The following is a 14,849-nucleotide window of genomic DNA, read 5'->3' as shown; positions in this document are numbered from 1 at the left end:
GGGTGTTCTGGATAGTCAGGAGGGTGTCAGAGGTTACAGGAGGACATCGATAGGATGTAGAACTGGGCAAAGAGGGGGCAAATGGACTTCAACCCAGGCAAGTGTGAAGTGGTTCATTTTGGTTCAAATTTGAAGACAGAATATAATATTACTGGTGAGACTCTTGGCAGTGCGGAGGATCAGCGAGATCTTAGGGGCCATGTCCATAGGACACTCAAAGATGCTGCGCATGTTGACAGTGTTGTTAAGAAGGCATATGGCGTGTTGGCCTTCATTGAATTCAAGAGCCGTGAGGTAATGTTACAGCTGTATAAGACCTTAGTTAGACCCCACCTTGGATTATTGTGTTCATTTCTGGTCGCCTCACTACAGGAAGGATGTGGATACTATACAGAGAGACTGCAGAGGAGATTTACAAGGATGTTGCCTGAATTGGAGAGTGTGCCTTATGAGAATATATTGAGTGAACTTGGCATTTTCTCCTTAGAGTGACAGAGGATGAGAGGTGACCTGATAGAGGTGCATAAGATAATTAGATGTATTGATAGTGTAGATAGTCAGAGGCTTTTTCCCAGGACTGAAACGGCTAACACGGGGGGGGGGGGGGCATAGTTTTAAGATGCTTCGAAGCAGGTACAAAGGGGATGTCAGAAGTTAAGTTTTTCACACAGAAAGTGGTGGGTATGTAGACTGCACTGGCAGCGAAGGTGGTAGAGGCAGATACTATATAGGGTCTTTTAAGAGATTCTTAGATAGATACTATTCATGGAGCTTAGAAAAATAGAGAACTATGGAGTAGGGAAATTCTAGGCAGATTCTAGAGCAGGTTACATGGTTGGCACAACATTGTGGGCTGAAGGGTCTGTAATGTGCTGTAGATTTTCTATGTTCTATGTTCTTTTCTAGCAGCTTAATTCAAGCAATTGTCATTGCTGCAGTTCAGAGTGGGATTTCTAAATACTCCAAAAAGAGGATCCTTGTCCTTGATGTTGCTTGCTGCAAGACTTTTAAAACTACATCGAATGATGGGACTATTTATTATCCTAGTCTTCCTACAATCAGTTCTATAATATGGGAGCAGTGCCAGGATGAATGACAATCTATTCTAGGCTCTGTAAAGGACGTTACGCCCCTCATATTCATACCTATGCACTGGGAGTTCCGCAAAGCTCTAAATGGAAATGACTTGGAATGTTAGTATATGAAGCCAAGGAGTAATGTCTCCTTTCTCAATATGCACTGACAAGTGAAGCTGATACATTTTAGTTTAAGAAATAAAGTTAATCTAATGAGCAGAAATAGTTCCATTTGTCATGAGATCGTCAGGAGCAAAGATGTGTTATAACTGACTACACTTGGTATCGAGGGAACATTTGATCACGTGTGACATGAAGAAGCCTCAAAATGGAAATTGTCAGGCATCTCAGAGCTAGTGAATGGATTCAACTCTGACACAATGGAGTGTGTTGGTGGTTGCTGGATCAGTTGAGCACCAGAATATTGCAGGAGTTCTTTACAGCAGTGTCCTAACCCAATTATCTTCAGGTGCTTCACTAATGAACTTCCTTCCATTGCACTGTTGTGTATTTAATATTTGAGTAATATTGTAAATATGTTGTTTGAATTAGCATTCATTGTTTATTTAAATAATTCATTACGAGTTATACGTATGTGAATGGCGTACGTCATTATGCAACCACACAAGTGTGCACCTTGCTAAAAGCATTTTTACTTTTAAATTTTAAATGCATTTTTCAGTCTGCCTTGGAGTTACAAAACGTAATGTTGGTGATGGGGAAGTTTTATACAAAACTGAAAAGACTACCTACCTATTGAAGCGCAGGGAGATGTTTGAGTTTTTTTTTTAAAAAGCCCAACGAGAAGTTCAAGTTTTAAAAACGGTTCCAACGGAACCGGTCTGCCGATAACACCTTAGCCACAGCACTACACACCATCCTCACTCGCCTGGGGAAGAGGGATGCATACGTTAGAATGCTGTTCCGAGACTACAGTTCAGCATTCAACACCATAATTCCCTTCAGACTTGACAGGAACCTCAGCAACCTCAACCTTGTGCAGCTGGATCCTAGACTTCCTATCGGATCACCAACAACTGGTAAGGATGGGCTCCCTCACCTCTTCCCCCTGACCCTCAACACAGGTGTCCCCCCCCCAGGTTGTGTTCTAAGTTCCCTTCTGTACTCCCTTTACACCCACAACTACTGCCACACTCAGCTCCAACCTGCTGATCAAATTCGCAGTTGACAAGACTTTGATTGGCCTTATTTCTAACAGTAATGAAACAGCCTGCAGAGGAGAGGTTGACACTCTGACACAGTGGTGCCAGGATACCAACCTCTCTCTTAATGTCCAAAAAACAAAAGAGCTGATTGCGGATTATCAGAGGAAAGGAGACAGGCTTAGCCCGATTAACATCAATAGGTCTGCAGTTAAGAAGGTGAGTGGTTTCAAGTTCCTTAGTATACACATCACTCTTGATCTCACCTGGACTGTTCACACCAGCTGTATGGCAAAAAAAGCACAACAGCATTTCTTCCACCTCAGGTGACTGAAGTTTGGCATGGGCCCCCAAATCCTCAAGATTTTTTATACGAGCACCATTGAAAGCATACTGCCTGGCTGCATCACTGGTACAGGAACTGCACCAACCTTGATCACTGGGCACTGCAGAGAGTGGTATGGACAGCCCTGTGCATCTGTGGATGTGAACTTCCCTCCATTGTGGACATTTATAGCATCAGGTGCATAAAGAAGGCCTGGAAGATCATCAGGGACACCAATCACTCCAACCATAAACTGTTTCAGCTGCTTCCGTCTGGCAAACGCCACCACAGCGTTAAAGCCAGGACCAACAGGCTATGTGACAGCTTCTTTCTACAAGCTGTTAGACTTTTAAATTCACATGTATATACATTGCAACGGAGTATTGATCGAAAGATTTTTATTCTCATATATTGTGGGATGGATGTAAGATTTAAATAAATTCAAATTCTAATTCTGAAAGCTTGATGATAATCATAAATTTAAAAAAGCAAAAATGGTTGCCTGTATTGATGCATTCGATGCTGGTAGATCCATTCAATTGCACAAGAGATAACCGGATGCTCTATATGGAATGAATTAAGTAGGATTTTAAAGCAAATGGAATAGGCACAGAGAAAATAGAGCCAGTTTTGCTGAGTGCTATTGGTAGAAGAGCATACAATTTGCTTAGAAGTGTGACTGCTCCAAGTAACCAAGCCGAGAAAACTGTTGATATTGTGAAGGTATTGTGGGAATATTTAGAACTTGAACTGTTGTTGATTGCATGAAGCAGAGGAGTCCATTTCAGCGTACATGGCTGAATTGAAGAGATTTCAGAGCATTGTTAGTTCAGTGATGCACTGAGAGATCATTTAGGTGTGGAATCTTGTAAGAAAGCATTCTAAAATGGCACCTAACTGAAGCAAGACTCAGATTTAAAAGAGCAGCCAAAATTGCTGTATCCAGCGAAACAGCAGACAGAGCTGCAATTGAGTTGTAGTCAGGAATGAAGGTAAGTGTTAAAAAAAATTGCAACATCAAACTGTGTTACTGTCGTGGAAGGAATTCACAAACACCAGGTCAATGCAGATTAAAAGTAAAACTTGAAAATGCGACCAAGTAGGTACACATAGAAAGAGCATGTTGGGCAGATAAAAATAAACGGACTGCACAGGGCAGAGAAAAAGATTAAAAAGTCAAATTGCAATTTCAAAAGAGCCCTAATCTGCATACTGTTGATGAAAAATCTGATAATGACAATGACGCAGGACTGGGTAGCCTTGAGATTTGTCATATAAACACAAGAATAGACAAGCAATGTGGCTTACACCAGAAGTAAATGGTGAATTAATTAAATTGGACACTGGCTCAGCTTTTTCAGTCATTCTATAAAACGAGTTTCAATTGCATTGCGAAGATACTAAACTGAAGCCTGCATATATCTAACTAATAAATTATACTGGAGAAATGGTAACTCCTTTGGGAATAACATTTGGCATGCAGTGTGGGGTCATGATTGACTGAGACAACCGCAACTTCATTGGAGATCTATTCACCAGTTTCATGCTACATTCCCTCTAAATGAATGAACTGAAAATGAATTATAAACGCTCTAGATGATACCACAGTAGTGTTCAAGGACAGCGTTGGAAAATTCAAACACATCAAGGGGAAAATAGTAATAAATGAAAATGCCACAGCCAAGGTTTGCAAAGCCCATCTGGTTCCTTTATACCATTTGTGATAATGTAGCCAGAAAGCTAGATCACATGAAGGTAGACAGAATTCTCTCCGAGCTTGAGTGGAGCCCATAGGCAATGCCAGCAGAATCAGTGGGCAAAAAGACTGGGTCAATCAGGATAAGTAGTGATTTTAAGTTCACAATGAACCCAGTGCAGTAATTAGATCAATCCTGCCCAGGATAGGGGATGTCTTTGTAAACCTTTCTGGAGGAAACACTTCAGCAAAGTCGGTTTAGCTGAGGCCTACCTACAGATGGACATAGAAGAAGAGCCCAAGCTGTTTCCCACCAAAATACTCATAAAGGCTTTATCACTATAATAGGCTTGTTTTCTGAAGTAGCATCTGTACCTGCACTCAGGCAGAAAACTATGGAGCAGGTGCTGCAAGGCTGCCCAGACACTCAATGCCCCAGATGACATCATTGTTACTGGTAAGGATGACAAGAAACATCTCCAAAATCTCAAGACTGAGTGACAAAAGGGTTAGAAGATTACGGGCTCAGAGCACAGCACAACAAGTGTGAATTCTTTCATCCAGGCACCACTTTCTGTGGTTACACTGTCGACGCACAAGGATTACACAAGTGTGTTGAGAAAATTCAAGCAGTGGGGGGTGCCATAAAGCCAAAGGATGTGCGGTCCTTTTTAGGATTTGTCAGTTACTCTATCAGGTTCCTGCCAAACCTGGCTAATGTGCTGCATCCCTTTAACTCTTTACTATAGATCAGGAAAAAGTGGTACCAGGCAAGGTACTGTGAAATGGTTTTCCAAAAAGCAGAGGAAATAGTTATTGACAGAGACGCCTTGCATCTGGTTTGGGGTGTAAGACATTTCAACCAGTACTTGTATGGGAGAGGGTTTACCCTCATTACTGAATAACATTAAGTGGTTTCCATTTTCAAACCACAGAAGGGTGTTCACTAACAGCAGCAGCATGAATGCAGAGATGGGCTCTGTTTCTTGTAGGTTACAATTACAAGAAAAATACTAGTTATGGGAATGAAAAGGAAATACCTGAAAAATCTATAAAATTGGACACTCCTCCTGACATAACTCTGCCTAATACGTAAGGGAGACATGGACCAAAGGGAAACCAGAAGAGACCCCCCACAGTGCCTCAGGTCTACATAGCCACCCAAAATGGCTGGAATGTGCAGCAGAAATTCCAGTTGCCCAGTTTTACCAGCACTGGATTGAACTTGCTCATGATGGAGGTTGCCTTATGTTAGGATTGAGAGTTGTTTTACCATCGAAGCTGACTGCTAAGGTGTTGTAGAAGCTACATGCCCGTCATCTATGCATGGTCAAAATGAAAGTGTTAGGTCAAAGCTTTGTCTGGTGGCCTGGGATAGGTCAGCATCTTGAGCAGCTTGCCAGGCACTTTTCACAGTATCAGCACACCCAGAGGAAAGATGTCCACAACTACAGAACCACTTCCTGCAGTCCCAGAGTCAACTCCTACAACTACCGTGGAGAAGTTCACAGATCCTGAGATCGTTTCACAGCCACAAGTCAAGCAGAGTGAAACCCACCACCCCCCCCCCCCCCACCAACCACCACCTTGGCAAGAAAGATGCTATTGCACTAGAGTAAGAAATCCTCCACAACAATTACATCTTTAGGTCTGAATGGAACAATTGAAAATTGACTCTGCTGTGAATGTCTGTGTATTTGTAACTGTATAGTATACCACATAGATACACACTCTGTGTGTGTGTGTGTGTGTTTGTGTGTATATATACACACACACATACGTGGTGAGATGCATTCTATATTGAGTTGGAGTTTATAGCAAAGCAGGGAGGAGTGTTGTGTATTTATTATTTCAGTAGTATTTAAGTAATATTGTAAATATATTGATTGATTAAGTATTCTGTGTTGTTTACTTAATTTACAAGTCATATGTAAAAATACGTGAATAGCATACATAATCATGTACTGCATTATAAGTTATTGTTTTCCTAAAGATAAAAACAAAGTTTAGAGGCTTCTCTCGGGCCCCCTTGATTTCCATTCAATTAGTTTTATGTTTTGGCATTACAAAACCTAACATGTACAGTCAGAAGTATGGATATCTAATGATTATTACATAATGTTCGATTCTTTTTGCAACTCTGCAGTAAATATAGCCGTCCATCCAGCCAGCAGCAAGATGTGGACAATTTTAAGAGAAAAGGCTTCGAGGTCCTTGTATTATACTACGAGGCAAAGGCCATTTCCGACAGTGCAGTGTCTAATTATGTAGCTTTGGTTTTCACTGGATTTACCATATCCAAGTATTCCACTGTTGATCTCCTGGGGACACCACATAGACCGCCTCATAAATATGGTGTCAGCATTGGTCGCACAGAGGCTGGCTTTACCAGGCATTTATATCCTATGGTTACTTAGATGTTTTATCTGATGGTGATTTGAATGCTAAATATGATAGTGGTGTTTAAAAAGACAACTCTGTCATCCTTCAGACAACAGCTTACCACTGGAGGAAGTTCAATAACCCAGATAAATATAGATATATTAATAGATCTGCTATTTAATATGCACATTTATTATATGTTTTGTCACCTTTCCTATTATTTTCTTCTTTGGCCAAGTGCCAAGTTTTACTCCTGTTAAGTACCTTGAAGTTTCTAGTCATATGAGTCACACAGTGGTAACTTTGTACTCGCTACTGATCTATTCATTTTAAGAAGGTTTGGACACTAAGTCTCCTGAACTGATGTACCCTGTGACACACCAAGGTTGGAGAGTGGACCTTGGTCCTTGAACACTGTCAGTAAATGACCAATATATAATATGTGTTGTTGAAATATGTTTCAATAACACTAAATTTCAGAAGTGAGTCTGTTAGTATTTTGCATTTATAAGGATAAACTTTAACCCCTTTTGCTGATATCTATCCATTGTTCCACAATGAAACAATTCCTTAGCTCATCTAAATTGGTGTCAAGTCTGCAATATTTGTCTCCTCAGGTGGAAGTTTAGCTGATATAATGCAGGTCTTTTAAGCTATTTAAAATGTGATGATAGCATTAAGATTGAATGCAGTGAATACTTTTGCAGCCACAGACTGAGCTGGCCAGGCATATGATTTTGATTACCGGTTTTCATCTGGAAGCTGATGCAGCTCTCCACTGCTACTTTGATGAAGCAAATTATTCTCATGGAGAGCACCATACTGAGATCTTCTTAAGATCTGCATTCCCTATGAAGCCTTTTGGGAGCAGTATCAATGTTGGCAGATTATCCATAAATGCTTCCCTACTGCCTCCAAGATGTAATGTTCCTCCATTCAACTAAAGAATAAGTGAATACCAGCTGAGCATTGAATTATCTATGACTTGGCATTCTGTCTGTGATGGGAGTAGAAGTATTCCTCAAAGCTTCAAAGACAAGTTCTGTCCAGATGCAATTATAAAAGAAACATGCTCCTAAATATTGTTTTCACTCTCTCACCCACTCACTCATGCTCCTATACTGCAATCTCATTTTTGCTGAAATTCATGTAAAACTGGGATCTTTATCTTAAGGCACTTCTGCTTCGTAGTTAGATTTCCCCTTTTTCTGTTGCACTAAATGGGTTTTTATATTTTGCCCTAATAAAACTAGTGCCATGAAAAAAAAATCATAGTATTGAATGCTTATTTTTAAATATCATTATTGATGTTTCTTCCTTCATAAGTAGAGCTGAAAACCAAACTACACAATTAAACAACATTTGCCCTACCATTCACACTTTTTACAAGAGGGGAAACAGTCAGCACTGTTAAAAAGCTCTCTGCATGCAACATAGTGGTGGAACTGGAGGAGAGAGTACAGTCTGCCCTCCTTATCCACGAATTCCGCATCCATGAATTCAACCAGCCGTGAATGGCAAAAACCCGGAAGTGTTCTTCCAGCACTTGTTATTTGAGCATGCACAGACGATTTTTTTCTTGTCATTATTCCCTAAACAATGCAGTATAACAACTATTTTACATAACATTTACATTGTATTACGTATTATAAGTAATCTAGAGATGATTTAAAGAATATGGGCGGATGTACGTGGGTTATCGTGGATCAGGATCGAAAAAAATCGCAAGTTCTTTTACTAAGTAAGTCGGAACAGGTACATCCGGTATTATTAAGCGTCAGTTAGTCAAACGTTTGTCTTAGTATATGGTATATATTTTACTTTTCTGTGCATATAAAACACTTAAGAATGTATGTTTCTGCATCGGGCTCGGGAAGTTCCCAAGTTCGATCAAGTGACAGACTGTTCTCCAGCGCACTTTCCACCATGGCGGGTTGATGTGGAAGATCAGGAACTCAAAACCCCAAAATCCAATAATCAAACCACTGTGTTGCTTAGTAATAATTGTAGCTTTCATCAGGACAGAGCCTTTCTCACTTTATCCTTTAAATTTGTCCCGATCATTAACCAAGGTAGCCTAACACTTTTCCAATGACCAATGTTGTTTCACCTCTTTCCGATCGCTTTATTATTTCCACTTTATTTTCAATCATGATTGTGATTATTTTCGTGAACAGAAACACTGCGCATTCTGAGCTCTGGCGCCGGGTCATAATGTCCACTGCACTGAGACAGGTTAAATAAGGTCTGGGGTTCCGCTGGGTCCTAAGGTCCACCTCATTAAGACAAGTTGAATAAAGGACTTGAGCATCCGTGAATTTTGGTATCTGCGAGGGGTCCCAGAACCAATCCTTCGTGGAAAAGGAGGTCCGACTATGTGCATATGCAAAAGATGGGAGCGGGGATTACACTGGCAATGTCACTTGGTGAAGTTTACCTTACAATGAGTAGATTGATGATGTCCTGTGCTGCAAGTACTCTAAGCTATTGCTGGCACTGGCAGCACCACGGTTTAGAAACAGAAGTCATTAGTGCATAGTTGCTTTGAAGAGTGCTGTCAATTAAAGCTTTAACACATTAAGTGATGATGGGGTGATAAAAAGTGTAAAATTCATGGACCAGCAAACATGTGATTCAGTGCAGTTACTATTGGATATAAATAATGAAGATCTTACTCACAACTACTTGATTCAATTTCTGATGATATGTACAGTAAGTGTGGCTGCCACACATGTTAATAGCATTATCATGTGGGAACTGCAATGGGAAATGACACTGGTTTTAAGGTGAATCACAAACAGAAAATGCCTGAGCCACTTTTCTAATAAACAACAGGGACATTGGAGCAAATACCTAAAAAATATGTTTGCGTTTTATGTGAGAGTTTTGCATAGAAACAAGCTTGTATTAATCCAATTTCTCACGTTCATCCTTAATGAAATATCATGTTTACACCTTTCTTTCCATTGTAATATAGCAAACAACACTACAATGCTGTTCGGATAGCACATGGTTGGGCTGCTACTTTTTCCACTTCCCCATAATGTTTCAATTAGAGTCCAAATACACAGCATGGGTGTGGTGTTTCAATAATTGCCCGTAAATGGTTCTATATGTGGGAAATGCAGCAACCAAGATGAACTGAAATTGACAAACAAAACCAAAGAGAAAAGCAATGATTGCAAATGTGGAGTAATTAAGCTTAACTGGTCCTCGGTGCATGGTTAGGGTTCCCAGAGAAAATTTTAAAGGTGTTTTTTTTTCCGCTAAAATGTTCCAGGTGGACAGACTAACCTCAGGCAACTTCCTGCAAATATTAGGTTTGATTAAGTAGTTTTATTTCAAAACTCCTGCCTACTCTTTTAAAGATCCACCTGTCAAACTTGTTATTCAGGATGTGATGCCACTTACATGTTTCCATTTAGCGGTTTATCAGCAGAGGAAGTACTTAACTGGAATTTGCTTTTTGCATGGAAGACTTGACATTCTTCTCTTGTCTTCACTCTCAACAAGTTGTTTTACAGAGTGTTTCTGTATCTGAGAAATGTTTTTTATATATATGTACTATTAAAAAGGGAAGACTGTTAAGTGTTCTGGGTATATGCACGGGGCATTGAATGGCAAAATAAGTGGCCCTTAAAAGTACTGCTGGAAAGCACTCAAAAGCTGGCCATGGAGGCAGTCAGTCTTTACCAGAGGTGGTTCTTCTGGGTTGCGAGTCAGGGTTAGTGCCATAACAAACTCTCATTTGGGACTAAGTCCCATCCCTTCTGGCCTAATGTATCGGCTAGTTTAGCCAAGGACGCACCGACATTCCTGACATTCCGGATTCAGTGACTTGCAGCGCTGCCGCCTAGCGCTAGCAGTGATCTGATCCTCAAAATTACTCACTCAAGAAGCTAGTAAGCACAGGGCAGGTAAATGGGCACCTACTTGTATTTCTTATTACTTCTTGGGAATCATTTGTTTAAAAATTGTGGCTGGTTAATCTCTGCCATTAATCTCTTTTCCATCTCACACCTATCAATCTAATAATTACACAGTCCTTTGCTGATAGAATGGATTGCAGACACACTGCACCCAATCTTATTCTTTCATTCATTATATACAATTACATTTGAGGATTAGATGATTTGTTACATATTGGATTTCCTTTGATTGCTTAGTTGGATATTTTGGCATAATCTGAAAGGTTAAAAACAATATGTTTCATCAAGAGCAATCAGCCAGGAATGTTGTCAGCAGAGCTGTATAAAGATGTTGATTAAAATAAATGGAAGTTTCATTACATGCAAAGCCCAGCATTACACAGTACTGTATTTTGTTGCAAGGTCGCTTCTCAATAAGACATGCAGATCTTGAGTCTTCACCTGCATTGTGGAATGGCTGGGTAAGTGATAGGTCAGTGGTCCTTAGCTAGAGTGAATATTTAGAAGTTCCTTCCTCTCCAACTTAAGTTACATGTTTCCCAACAAAGAACTGAATATACTTTCAGGAAAACCATAGTTAGAAATTCTATCATGTTGGGTAATATTTTTACATGTACAACAGCCACCAGTGTGGGCTGAAAGGCCTGTATAGTGCTGTACTATTCTGTGTTAACCATAGACCATTACAGCACAGAAACAGGCCTTTTGGCCCTTCTTGGCTGTGCCAAACCATTTTTCTGCCTAGTCCCACTGACCTGCACTTGGGCCATTTCCCTCCAAACCCCTCTCATCCATATACCTGTCCAAGTTTTTCTTAAATGTCAAAAGTGAGCCCGCATTCACCACTTCATCTAGCAGCTCATTCCACACTCCCACCACTATAGAATGTTTGTGACATTTTGGGAATTCTCTGCAACTAATAAGTACATGTGATAGGATTACCAATGAAGGTTACTGTGCATGCTGACTGATGCAATTTGGCAAGCAAAGAATGATTGGCTTCAATTTGGTATTTTTTTTAACAGTGTAAGTATACGATAACTGATGTTTACTACAGAAGCAAGCTTGATCCAAAGGGAGACATTAAGTATACTTAAGGTTGATATTTGAATTTTGAACTGCAAGTTTAATGGTAATTAAACAAGAAGCTAGTGTTGAGATTAAAGACCAGTTTAGACATGGTCTTATCAAATGGTGGTGCAGGTTGACAGCTTTAAAGTCTGTTCCTTCTCTTATATCTTATGTTCTTTAAGTGTGTTCCTTTGTTGTTCTAAAGTATGGCACATGTATCTCCACACCTGGTCAGCTACCTGAAGTTAGGCAGTAATGATTTACACTGTTTGTTCATTTTTATATGTTTCTTATTGTAACTTACAATTTTTATATATTACACTGTACTGCTGCTGCAAATCAACAAATTTCACAGCATTTGTGATAATAAACCTGATTCTAATTCTGATTCTGAAGATCGCTTCAATGTGGTCAATTCCTTTTTTGAGGTAAATTCATGCTTTCCAAGCTGTTGTTAATGCTCTCAGTAACTGTCCTACCACCAAAACCAACCAAACTGTCTGATTGAACTCACTTCTAATGTCTAGTGGATTATTCAGTGTAGATCAATGCTGGGAAAGCTAGATGATATTATCCTTGGCATTGTGTATTCCCAAGACAGCTAGGTCCTACCAGCATAGCACCAAACCAAGACAGTCTTGATTTTCTCCTGCTTTCCAATTTGCTGCCTGGTCTACTGGAAATTTTCATCCCAGCTATTCTCCCATCTATTTCATTGAACATGGATAGCAATTTAATGACACCTCATCATACACTTGCTGTTAAAGGTATATATTGTTGCCAAGTAGCAAACATTCCGTGTGTGACTGTAAAATGGACAAGTAAGTTTCTGACATTAAATAGTTAATATGTTTGCTGATGACCCGCCAACTTGTAAAATGGTTCACACAAAAAGCACATACTTATCCCATTTTGTTCACTGTAGAGCTAAAATAGTTCTCTCACAATTCAAAGACTGTAATGCGATCATTACTGTGAAAAATTTCCTTGTATGGCACAAACTATTCTTGTCACCAAATTTAAAAATACAGCAAAGACATACTAAAGGAGTAGCAGGATTGCCAGAATAATGAATTTACCTGGAAATATGCATATATCTGCTTTTATCTACCCTCTTAAGTGCTGGCAAATTTAATACTCCTAGATGAACGCAAATACTCCTAATCAGCCGGTGAACTCTGTCGTCAATGTCCTGGCTGTGCTCTGCTGTTAGACCCCCTACACGTGTATACACACACTCTCTCACACTCTCTCTCTCTCTCACACTCTCTCTCTCTCTCTCTCTCGCAGAATACTGCAAAGCAACAGAGAAGAAAATTAATTAAAATAAAATACATACTGTGTTTGCAGAAATGTTTTGAAATATTCTGATCTGTTTTGAGGGCTTTTTATGATGTCTATTTAAGTTTCTAAATGAAATTCAACAGAAATGCACCAGATCCTCCTGGAATATATAGAACTAGAAAAGGTGAGAATCATTCAACAGGTCAGGCTGCATCTATAAAAAGAGAAACAGAGTTAGTGTTTGAAGTCTGAAACTCTTCATCATAAATAGGAAAGAGAGAAAAGTCAATTTTGTGATGCACAAATGGTGATTGAGGAATCGACATGACGAAGGGATTATCTCTGATAAGTTATGATAAGTTATAATCTGTATCTGATTGCTACATCAAAAGGGGGAGTTGTAGACTGAGAAAATGAATAAAGGTTGTGAGGTAATGACAAATAACAAGTGCAAATACAGACAAAGGAATGTGAAGTTTGCAAAATGAAAGACGGTGGGACATGTCCACATTAAAACCTCCATCATGTTCAGAATCCACCCAGTGTGCCAGGGAGCTTATGGCTCAGGTGTTGATGAAACAGTGCTGGAGATAACAAGTATTAGCCAATGGTGCTTGAAATATTACGGAGTAGATTCAAGTTCCACACAACAGTTATCATTCCAAGTTGTTTTTAGCTCTCTCTATTTAGTTAAACTTATCTGTAACTATATGTGTCTGGCATGATTAATGATAATTCCAAGATGTGGCAGTGTGAGTACCAAGATTTACTGTAAATGAAAAAGACTGCATTAGCACACCCGCCCACTTATAAGTTGTGCATATCTATCACCAATGAAAAGAAGAAAACCATAAAGTCTAACCCTAATAGATATTTTATTACAAGCACTTTCCCTTAACTAGAATGAGTAGAACTCCAGATAGATCAGAGCTGTAGAGAACTAGATTTTAAAACCACGTGAAATGATGTAAAGAAAGAGCTTGACATAAATCTGAAATTGTAAGGATTAGCCCAAGACTAATAAAAATCATTCTTTCCATCGACAATATCTTTTTTTTTGAAGTTGAACACATCTCCTGCATCTTGTAGTTTGAACAGATTGTTTCAATTGAACTGAAGCCATGAAGTTAAGTTCATCAGTCTGAGAGGATTGTTTCCTGTTCTCTATGCTGTCAAAAAAGATCACCACGTATTGAAGGCTTTTTCACTTAAAAATGCCATATACAGAGGGTAAGAACTGAATAACAATAGCTCATAAATGCTAAAAGGTAGAAAAGAAACTATTTCAGTTCTAGGAATAAACTGTCACCTATTTGTGTAAGATGTATTTCAACAACCATTCTTTGCTTGTGGACAATTTATTTTAACAATAAGAACAAGATTACTTACTGTGCATAATGTGTTCTTAAATCTTCCACAAAACTGCAAGAATTTACAAATTATTGATTTCGCTTTTGCAGCTAGTCTGTCAGCAGACAAACAATATTTGTCCATCAATCTTTGTTGCCATCATTCAATGGGTAATTTTAAATAATCTATATTTTTGATTAACAAGCATTCACCACCTTCTCTTAGAAGGGACTGACGCAATTTTTCTCACCTGGATTCTCTTGGCCTCATGCCATAAATAATTCTTTTATTCCTGTCGCCTTTTCCCCGAGGCTACTTGCTTTTTTACTAGACCAGTCATGTTGATAGGTCTTTTACTTGAAATATTGGCTCTGTTTCTCTCTGCACAGGTGCATCCTGAACACCATTTGCTATTCTAGATTTTCAACATTTTCAAGCTTTCTGTAACTTTAGACCTCCTCCTATAAATAGCTGTATCATGGATGGTGTTTTATTAATGACATTTCAAAAGCTTGTAATTCAGGTGGAATAAGTAATGCATAGAGCTGCTAACTTACATGCTACATAACATCT

General features: G+C 39.2%; 1 protein-coding gene across 2 annotated transcripts in view; it reads left to right on the top strand.

Annotated features, from left to right (window-relative positions):
* The window catches only part of LOC132399901 (peroxidasin homolog), a 479,222-nt gene that overhangs the window by 342,126 nt on the left and 122,247 nt on the right, over nucleotides 1-14,849 (top strand). The window lies entirely within an intron of this gene.

Source organism: Hypanus sabinus, chromosome 1 (genome assembly GCF_030144855.1).
Source record: "Hypanus sabinus isolate sHypSab1 chromosome 1, sHypSab1.hap1, whole genome shotgun sequence".
NCBI lineage: Eukaryota > Metazoa > Chordata > Chondrichthyes > Myliobatiformes > Dasyatidae > Hypanus > Hypanus sabinus.
This window is presented reverse-complemented; position numbering and strand designations above follow the sequence as displayed.